Raw genomic sequence first — 11,504 nt, 5'->3', positions numbered from 1 at the left:
TGATGGTTTGGGCGGAGGGGAAGGAGATGAGAGAGAGGAGGAGGAGAGAGAAGAAGAAGAGGACTGAGTTTGAAGAAGAAGCAGAAGCCATTTTTCTTTGATTCTTGGGTGGAGGAGAAGGAGCGGAGCTTGCGGTGGTTTGGCTAGAACAAAATCCCAGAAGAACAAGAACAAGAACAAGAACAAGAAGAAAAATGAAAAGAAAAAAAATGCTCCTATCATTTAATAGGATTGATCTAGGTGCTTTCACTTAGGTTAATTAGTAAAGGAAAGTAAAATATGAGAAATCATTTGCTTCAAATGTTTCACATGATCTACTTCTTTCTCATTACTTAGATGATCAATTATAGGATTTGAATTGAGTTTAATCATATGGAATTGGTTTTGATATTTGTTTCTTACATTTCATCCTTGTATATATGTTTTTGTATTTTCTTTATTTCATTTAATTTTAATTTTCAATTTTATAAATCTTAAAACCCCCTTATTTGTGTTTACTTGTATATATTTATATTCTTTATTTTATTTTTGTAAATAATACTTTATTATTTTAATTCTTTATTTGTTTACACAATTGTATATATTTATATTCTTTATTTTATTTTTGTAAATAATACTTTTCTTTATTTGTTTACACAATTACAGTTGTACCCTCAGTCCTCGGTTAGAATGATCCCTACTTATTCTATACTAACAATGACATTTTACAGGGTTAAATTACGCGCTCATTTTGTGCGTGTTAATTTTTGGCTCCGTTGCGAGGGATTGACACTCATTTCGAGCGTGTCAATTTTTGGCGCCGTTGCCGGGGATTGATACTCATTTCGAGCTTGTCAATTTTTGGCGCCGTTGCTAGGGATTGATGCTCATTTTGTGCGTGTCAGCAAACAGACGACGTCGTTAGAGATTTTGACGGAAGTATCACTTCGATGTCAAAATACGTCTTTAGGTATCACATTGATACTTTTGAGTTCGGGTATCAAATTGGCCTTAGCAGCATAGTTTGAGGATGGTAGCGGAAATTTTCTTTTTTTTTGAGGAATTAACCAAAAAAGGGTAAAAAGTCGATTTTGCCCTTTTTTTTTACCCCACGTGCTTGCCACGTCAGCAAACAAACAGCGCCGTCAGAAATTTTGGACAGAAGTATCACGTTGATGCAAATTTAGGTCTTTAGGTATCACATTGATACTTTTGAGAGTTCGGGTATCAAATTGGCCTTGGCAGAATAGTTTGGGGACGGTAACTGAATTTTTCTCAAATTTTATACACACATCTCTATCTACTTAATATACACTCTTTAAAAATTTTTTGTGCAAAATTTCTCTTAAAGTTTCTCTTATGCCCTCTTTACTTACTAAAAAATAAAAAATATGGGCACTCGTTTTTATTCAAACTATGCCTCCAAACTTCTTCAACTGCCCATATAGACCTCTCTACGAAATTTGAGTAGTTCATGCATATTTGATTTTCTGCCCTGATGTTCAAGGCTCTCCACTTCACAATTCTAGGTAGTTGGTACATGCATGGTGAATTTCGAGGCTTATTAAATATGCTCCATTTTTTTTTTTTTTACTTTGACACCTTTTAAAAAAAAACTCAACCCTTGATGGGGCTCAAACACATGACCTCGCAAATGACAAGTCATTGTCTTACCACCCCACTAAACACACGGGGATGTGTATATAAAAGTTCTCTAAACGTTATTATCCTCTATTGCTAAAAAAATATAAAAAATCCACCTCTAATCCCCTATTTATTAATTTGTTAACAACAAAACGTTTTAGTTATGCTCCCTCAATTTAAGTTGTTTTAATTTTTTTTTCTTTTCTTTTTGGTATTTAATTCATATGATAGAATGACAGTTTGAGATTACAGAAGTTCAAAAAAGTTGAGAGAAGAGTGGGATGTGTATTAAGAATATTGGGGTGCGTTTTAGCATATATATAATTTTCCTAATGTTTATTAGCCACACATAATGAAAATTAGAAATAATTTGGTGAAGCTGGAAAGATGAAAATGGAATAAAGAAAAGAAATAATAAAAAAAGGAGTACTTTGTCATGTGGAAACTGTAACCCATATTAAATATTTGATTGTATGCTAAAAACAATTTTGAGGAGTGTACAATGCAGTGAGAGCAATCAAGATGCCAGATGCCATATATAGACTTTTAGCCTACGATGACAGATAGTATAAGTTCCATATTTCACTAGGCCACGTAATTAGAGGCCACAGATTTTCTTCATGTTTACCTAACATCGCACTTCACAAGCAAGATTTCCACTAATTCGGCACACAAAGCAAAGATTTCAATTCAGAAAGCTTCTCACAAGTTCTAATAATGCGTATCCAATATGACACGGGACATCTAAGATTTACATGTATCATGAAAATCTCAAAAGCTTAATTGACTCGGATTTTCCGTACGTTTCCAAAATGCAGGTAATGTGCACCAGCCTAGTCATCTGAGGTCACTAGCAAGCTTGATCCTATAGCCAGGATTTGTCCCCTTGAAGGTGAAAATTTGTGCACCGTCATTCACTCATTCTCATACCATTCAAAACTCAACACCACACTACTAAAAAAACTTCAATTGCGCACCACACTACAAATATTTTTCGCGACAACAAATTGAGCATTTACAACGACAACAGAAATGTTAGCGTTATAATATGTGGTGTCACAAGATCTAATTACAACGGTAAATTTCCTTTACAAAAAGTATTTGCAACAGAAACTGCTGCCCACCTGTGTATTATTTGACACCATGACCATGATATATCATTTGACAGAGGCCAAATGGAAAATTAACTCTGTGCTTCATGTACTTGACATGCATGAATAGTCAAGAGCTTGTTCGATCATTACTTCAACCACAATATCCATCTCTTCATCTCTTGCATGCGTGAGAGGAACCAAAGTGTGGTCCGTGACTTTGCTAGGGTTGTACACTTCCATGGGACATGCAGGCATCGAGGACCGGAGCGACAAAAATGAACTCCATCATATCCATAATCTTTTATCGGGTATGGACGAATTTGATGACTAGCTTGAGGAGCTTCTTTATACATTCACTGTTTCACCAATCATAAATTTAGCAATTTAGCTTTTAAGTTCAAGTCCCGAGAATAATTAGTAAATGCATGTACATAGATAAAATGCTAACAACTTTCCGGCCATACAAATTTTCTTCCTTTTGTTAGCTTACATTCGAAATTGTTGATTTTTTAGGTTTTCAGTCTTTTAACAATTATCTCGACTTTAAAATAAGATTAAAAGTTATTTTGTTTTCATTATACAATTTTTTACTTATATTTTGTTCTAAAAAATTGAAGTGTAAGCGGCGGCATCACCTAAACTCTAACTCGGGCTAAGAGTATCTGCAAAACCATCCTTGTCCGGCTGTGCGGGCATCGTCTAGCAGGCCTCCGGGCTCTGCTAGCGTCTCTGTGTGGTTGCCGAAAGGGTACTCTAATAGTCTGGCTCGGGAGCCGTGATTTGGATGGTTTGCTCGAAGTTGGGCAGATCGTGCCTCGACGGTGGTTTCGATGCGGCATCTATGTGTTCGTGGCAGTTGGGCATCTCCGTGTGCGTGATTGGTCTGCTGTGATTCTGAGGTCGCTGACTGCAATGAGGGCGGGCAGAGGACTGCATCGGTTTGGATTTCGGGTAAACTCAGGGCATGGTGTCTCGAGTTTTGCTTGGTTTTCAGCCATTTTGGGGTTCACGATTGTCGGAGTTGTGGTAGCGGGGCTTCGGGATGCAGTGACCAAGTTGGCTGTGCCAGCGCAGGACGTGGCGGTGATGGGCAGTGGCATGGGACGAAGATAGTATAATATTGTTATTTACTATATGTTGTTAGGTCATAGTATAATAGATTTGCTTCAAATAAGTGAGCATCAGACGTTATATGAGTAGACTTATTTATGTACCTCATCTTGTTGTCTAGACATATATAAAATGCAGTGGCAAGGTATATAGTGACTATTTTAACTTGAGGTGAATAATAATTTGAGACGATTTATTCAAATTATGAGTGCTACATGATAAAAGACTCTGTGCGAGTCCAATTTTACTACAAAAATATGAAAATTACATAAACTTTTTAGTACTATTAGCTTGAGGCCTTGAGCGAACTGAAGGTCACAATAGTCAATTCCAAAGTTCATCTAAGGTTGTAATGAAGTCGGCAATGAATGACATCTAAGGGCAATATAGTGGCCGTTTGTATAAAAAGTTACTATATATGGTGGCCATTGCTGGCTTCAAATAGTTTTCATTCATTTATTATTAGCAGTAAAAGGTCAGAATAATAGTGCAATGTGTATGAGTGAAATATAATATATCAACTAGGTCTACAACTTGTGTCCAAGTGGCTCCAACTTAATCGATAAAGACAACAAATTAATGAGTTAAGACGATACCAAGTTGGGAAAAACTACTCATCGTGCATATCTTTAAGATCTGTCAGCATTCGTTTAAAGTCGTAGTGATTCTTATTAAATAAGCATAAAGTTTCGACATTTCATTTAAATTTGAATATTTAATGCCCAATATAGTACCTTCAATCTTGGAGTATTCTCTCCTGATCTATTACTTTACCTAACCTAACTAAGTTTTGAAGAAGATTGAGACATGTGTTCATATCAAATCTAATGGCCTACAACTAACTTGAGATTTGTTTTTCCCTTTCACTGGCCGACGTTTCTGTTCTCGCTCTCTCTTTTCTCTTCGTAGTGCTTACTCCTCTTCATTGAAAAACATCAGCAATTGGCCAAGAATGATTCAATCCTGAATGCAGATCCTCAAATTCTAGGGATGAAGAACAAGCCCATATAAGGAGGAGGATTTGTAGAAATAATGATCCTTCTTGTGCTCAAAGCCTTGATCTTTTATGAGTTTAATGATCCTTCTGAACCGTAGAACAGAAGGAAAAGAAGCACGAGAGAGAGAGAGAGGAAAGAAACAAAGTGTTGTGAAGGAAAAGAGGAATTATTAACCATTAGATTTTAGAAAGCCACGTGTCTTCATCTCTTTCAAAGCTTAGGAAGCTCAAGTAAAAAATGAGCTCAACAAAGGATCCTCTCCCGCGAAAGAAAACGTTCAATTCTTCTATCTAATATTTCATTTTTATTATATATGGTGGTAGAATCTAATTCTTCGATCCATTAATCCATTTAGTTAGGACTTCTTAATTAAGATGGTGGCCTAAACATAATTAAGATGGTCATCCCAATAATTAATTAACCAGCGGTGATCTCCGGGGTGTGGCGGCTGAAGGAGAAGGTCTTGATCTGACAGGAGGAGGGAGGGATTTTTGTGTTCCAATTCAAGGAACAGGAAGAGAAGCTCCGCATCCTCAATGGCGGACCATGGTTTTATAGCAATTCAATGCTCCTGATAATAGACTACGACAGTGTAGGCGCACTGTAGGAAGTCCCACTGCATTCTTTAGAAGTCTGGGTTGCGGTAAAGGGTTTGCATGTTACCTTGCGCAACAAACGCATTCTGCAACGCATCGGAAACTCTCTGGGGAGCTTTCTTAGGGTTGACCTGATGGTGATGAAGAGGAAGGAATCTGTCCAACGGATTCGACTGATTCATGATGTGAAACGCCAAGTATGGGCTCCGCAGGAGTTTAGTTTCTTGCTAGAACTGATTGTCAATTAGAGTTCCATTATGAGAAGTTTCATGCAAGGCCTATGGCTTCTTCTATCATGGCGGAGCAAGTTGTGATAGAGGTTTGGTGGTGGAGATGGCTGCTACGTCACCTATCAGGGAGCCGCAGGGGGCTGCGATCTCAAAGCAGAGGCGGTAGCGGACTCTTGGGTAACTGGGACCTTTTTGGATCTCCTGGGGCCTATGGCGGTGACTGATGATGGGCCAAGTCTCTTTGTAGAGGCGGAGACTCGTATTGCTGTTACTCCACATCTCTTGGTAGAGCTGGAGACTCGTACTGCCGCTGCTCCTCGTTTCTTAGTAGAGGCGGAAGCGGAGGCTAGAACTGTTGCAGCTTCGGTTTTGGCTGGAAACCCTAGCTTCAAACTAGGGTTAACTGCTGGGCTGGGGAGAAGTGGGCTGGGCGGGCTTGTTGATGCTGATCTCAATGTTTGTAGGCTCTTTCCTGGTACAGGGCTCAAGGATGGGACTTTGGGTGTGCGCAAGGTGCGTGAGAATGATTGGGCTGAGGTTGGGAAGCGACTAAAAATGGTTGTTGGATCGATGGATTTTGGTGAGGGTTTGGTGGAGGTTCCTGTTGGTGTGGGGAAGGTGCCAAAGAAGAAGGGCCACCCTCGTGGTCATCGGAACAAGTCCAAACTTACACCAGCTCTGGAGGCAGCTACCTTGGAGGAAGAGACCCATCTCCAGGAAGGTTAGGTTATGTTGTCCTACATGGGATCTGTGGAAGTTTTTGCTGTGATGTCTGCTGCGATGTACACCATGAGGATCTTAGGCGTCAAAGCGTCATGATAGTTGCTTTGCTTGGGTTTGTGTAGGACTATGCTTTATTTTCTTTTTCTTTGTTTTTTCTAGTTGTTTAGTTCGACTTTGCTTATGTTATAAGGTTTGGTTTTTGCTTTGTTTTTTCTTTTGGATTGCACATCGAGATGTATCATGAGGGATTTCTATCCTTCTAGCTTGACCGAGTGAGGTTGTCAATTTTAATGGTACCTGATTTCGTTCCCCTAAAAAAAAATTAATCCATCTAATTAGAGCCAAAAAGTAACTTCTAGACTAGAGGTGGATATAGAGTAGATGTTATAGTTGGAAAGTTGTTAGAGCAAGTTCACCCGTTGGGTCAATAGGTCAGGGTCACTGGGTCACTAGTTCAAGACATTGTTCGTTGCCAATAGACATGTGTTTCCACCCGTTATGTTTCTTGACCGGTTAGTTATTGTTCATTGAATTTTTATTAATAATTTATTTATTGTAAAATTGAAATATATTTTATGTAAATAGATAGTAGTGATACATTATGGATAACCTACCAATAAAATTATTAATTATTTTAAGTAAATAAAAAAGACATCTAATTAATTTTTTTATAGGGAATTTTTGAAATCTTTTTACAATTTTTTTGGCTATCGTTTATTACCATTACACACACACAGAGATATAAATACTCGAGAACATTTATCCGAATTTATCACAAGGTGAAATCTATAATTTTTGGACTCGTTAATAAAGTACGCGACGCGATGAGTCCGTGAGAATTTTCGGATACCCAAACTAATTTCTATGCATTTCTGAAAGTCTTGAAATTTTGAAAAATATTTAGACAAAAAAAAAGGTGTGGTGAGATCAGGGTCGTCAAATTTTTCACTGATTCATTTGAGCCGCCCTAATTTAATTGGGGAAAGGCTATAAATAGGGGTTAGATAAGGTCAAACTCGCTAGAACTCTTTGGACCCTTAACCCGACCAAAGACTCGATGACCTGAAAGAAGACCTGAGTGAAATTTTCTGTTTCGGCGATGAAATGACGGCATACTACCAGCGTTGGATTCGTCTTGTCATAGCCAACTTCTTCCCGGTCACGGCTCAGCCATATGTGGATCAAGGGGGGAGAATTGAGCGCCGAAAGTCAGCAACACTTTCGCGATGTTTATGTTTTTTTCGGCGACTCTGGTCACCGTTATCGATGCATGAGGTATAGAAATTGATCTCCTCTTCACAATCTATAAGTTTATATAATTGGTTTTGATTATAGTTGAGTTTTGATGGAATTGATGTTTTGAGTGGTATCGACTTGTCAGAGGTTCGTGTTTCTGGCGTCTCTCATCTGCGTCATGGCTAAGGTCGCCCACGATTGGGCTTCGGCCAGCGTGGCAGCCAACATCCTTGGGTCAGTTTCTGGGTCAAGAAACTAACATCTTTCTTGGCCTGGGTCAGAAAATGTCAAGAAGCTAGAGGCCGGTCTTGTGTTTGCCGGCAGAGATCAATTTTTGGAGCATGTTGATCACAACCTCAACCAGCCTTGTTGGAGAACGGCCAAAAATGTTACCCGTGAACATGCTCCTAGAGATCTTCTTTACTTTCTCTCCTACTGTTACCTTAACTCTCTTATTGCACTGTTAAGATCGCTTGGGTATATATAACCAACTGATATAGAAATTTTTTGACAAGGTAAATTATATTCGTCGATCACTCAAATATGTCGGCCAATACAATCGAGAGATAAAGTTAAGGTCTACTTCATCTACCCTTCGTTTTTTTTTTGGCAAACATCTGCTACTTGATTTAGATTAATCATATGGATCCATCGTGTCCGCTGCGTTGTAATTATCGAACACCTATGTACCTAACGCATGATATGATAGTATTTTATCATAACTAATTAACTATGATAGTATTCTATCATAACCCCACAGGTTTATACTGTGAAGCGTGTGGAGCACAGCCTCTTCTGCCTAGTGGGGTGGGTCCTGCGTGTTTTATACTATCAACTAGAAATAATATTTTGTACTCAGCTTTTGATTTATGGAGCTTTTCTATTCCAAAACTGGACTGGTGAATGGTGATCACCACCTTCCCGCGCATTAACCGGAGAAGATGATCGATATTCTGATCGTTACAAGTAATATTAAGTAATTTAAAGGGTACAAAATGGAATCATACATGATTATTCCAAAAAAAGAAAAAAAGAAAAGGGAATCATACATATGTTTGGGACAAAAAGCTGCAAATGCGGTGGTCGACAACATGTGGATATAACCAAAAAGAAAGAGGGGTAACAGATAAGAACATTGCAAAGAGAAAATCCCAATTATATTTATTTTCAGATGTTTCCATTTCACTGACATGAGGTGGTGAGGTGAAAGTTTAGAAGAAAAAAGAAAGGGAAGTTTGGAAATCTAATAAGAGTAAGTTCACCTATTGGGTCATCGGATCACCTAATATTCATTGTTTTTTAGTGTATATTTTCATTCTCTGGGTCACTTAGTATTCAATGTTTTTTAGTGTATATTTTTATTATTTGGGTCAAAAAATACAGTGTCCATGAATTTGAGCTATCAAAATTTCGATTTTGATAGCTCAAATTTACCAAAATCTTAATGAAAATTTCAAGTGTCCATTGAAATTTTGATAATTGTCAATAAATATTAGTTCATAAAAATTTAGTTGAAGATATTTAAATATCGCTCAAATATAGATGAAGTCAAATTAAGAAATGCTCGATGAAAATTTCTATGGCTTTGACGATAATTAATCTCTTTATATATATGCGAAATGAAGATGTTGATTTCTACACAAACCTTAATTAATGATCGGTAATGTTCTGTTGACCTATTGCGATAAGATCACAAAATTTGCGCCTAGATCACGTACAGATATATAATCGAGTATTTGAACAAATTCCATTCATATACAATTCCAAATATCCTTTCCGAAATCGGGTGGACAGTTCATGGAAGCGTAGACATGAGGGCATCCCGGCTGATGGGAAACGAAACAAAGCTAGTTGCTGCTGCAGCTGGGTCAAGATAGTACGTGTTTACTATTTATATAAAGCAAGTTGGCTCCTGCAAATTGCAAAACACTTCTAAATTGGATACACGTACAACTGCACGTCAACCAAGTCCGTTCACTATAAACAAACGTGAGAGAAAAATAATTAACGTGCTCTATTGCCACTTGCGAGATTGATAAAAACAACGACTCATACTTTTTTTTTTTTGATAAGAACAACGACTCATACTTTGTTTTTTTCTTTTATGAGAGCAAAAGGACAATATTCATAGATATCTATTTATCTCAAATTTAAGTCTCCCCAATAATCTAATATTGATGTGATAAACAAAGTTTCAGAATATGAGCATAGGAATCTGTAACCAAATATTTGACAGTTTATTCCTATATTTTAAAATAAAGATTTTAATCTTAAAATTTAGAAGGATTTCGGACTTTCCGCCCATAATCAATCAGTTATAGTATGAAGTTTACATAAATTTATTGTGATATAACTAATATCAGTGTTAGCCCACAAAATTTAATAAACTATGTGATTTTATAAACCAACCAAAACCCTTGTGTGTTAAATAACATGATTAAACGAAAATGTTCACCTGGTCAGTTGCTGACCAAGAAAATAATGCTCAACCACCCTTAGATATAAATCCAAGGGCAGGTAGAATTATTATTAAGTTGAGGTGTTTTGTTTTCCACCCTTGGATGTAAATCTAAGGGTTGTTGAGCATAAATTTTTTGGTCAGCAACTGATCAGGTGAACACCACCGGGTGATTAAATGCTGGCAACCAAAATCATTCAACGGATTCAGAAGAGTTTTTAATTCAAAGTCTAGAAATAAAATGGGATTGGCCTCGGGCCGCGAATCAGCTCAACCTCATTATCTTTCCTATCCCCCACGGCCCACCCCGAGTTTTGAAGTTGATAGGTTTTGTCGTTTAGTTTGTCTATTTCAAGCATTATATAATTCCAGGTTCATGAATCTCCAGTTTCACCCTTCATTATACAAAACGAATTGGTACACAACCCTGCTCCTCCAATTTGCAAACCATATGATCCGACGGCTCAGACGTGACCATTCACGCAACGTTGGAATTGACCGCGGTGACAGTATTCGGGGAGATTCCATAACAGTGTTATTCCCGTTATGCCCCTATTCATTTCACGAATTTAATTCGGTGCCATTTTGCGGTGGCTACTAAGGTAAGAAATGGGGGATGGACTTTCCTAATTTGTAGAACTCGTGATCACTGATGAAAAAGGTAGGTGGTTCCAAAGTTCAATCACAATTCTTGTCCATTCAAACCATGTAAAAGTAAAAGTAAACCACTCAAAAAGCGGACCATGTTTGATTGGTAAGATATAGCCTTTTCGCTTCCTCCAATGAAAGTTTTTCTACAACAGCAAAATTGTATTTTAAACACTTTTTATTTTTAGCCCAGATCACCTACATCTTCAATGATATCTACTCGGACTACGACATACATGGAGGATGAAATCAGCTGTATTTATTATTCTATTTTAAATCTATCTCCTTAATATGATTGGTCTATATAGATTAAAAAATATTTTCTTAATATTTTATTTTACTTTTTAATTCCTGTGGACCAATAATATTGGTCTGAGTTGATATCATTGGTCTATATGGCATGTATTTATTCAAGAGATAATTTAATATTTTTTTCACTCCTACAAGATCCCATCAAATTCCAGTGATATTATTAGACTGGACCACCATACGGTGGTCGCGTGGTAGTCCAGAACTATACAATGATTACTCCTATAATCCAACACTCCAGACAGAAATACAATTTAGACCAATTAATTCTCAATCATTGTGTAAATTTTTGAAAATTTACTGATCATAATTGTCAGTTTCTATTCCTGTGTTTGAGCCAATATGGTAATATTTCATGTAATAGTAGTAATTGGTGAATATTAATTTAGGAAATCTCATTGCTCCACAATCCGTAGCTGTAATAAAATTAGAGATTTTTATTCAAAAAAAAAAGTCAGAGATTTTAATAACCTGCAGCC

The sequence above is a fragment of the Rosa chinensis genome, chromosome 2, assembly GCF_002994745.2.
Source record: "Rosa chinensis cultivar Old Blush chromosome 2, RchiOBHm-V2, whole genome shotgun sequence".
Lineage (NCBI taxonomy): Eukaryota > Viridiplantae > Streptophyta > Magnoliopsida > Rosales > Rosaceae > Rosa > Rosa chinensis.
This window is presented reverse-complemented; position numbering follows the sequence as displayed.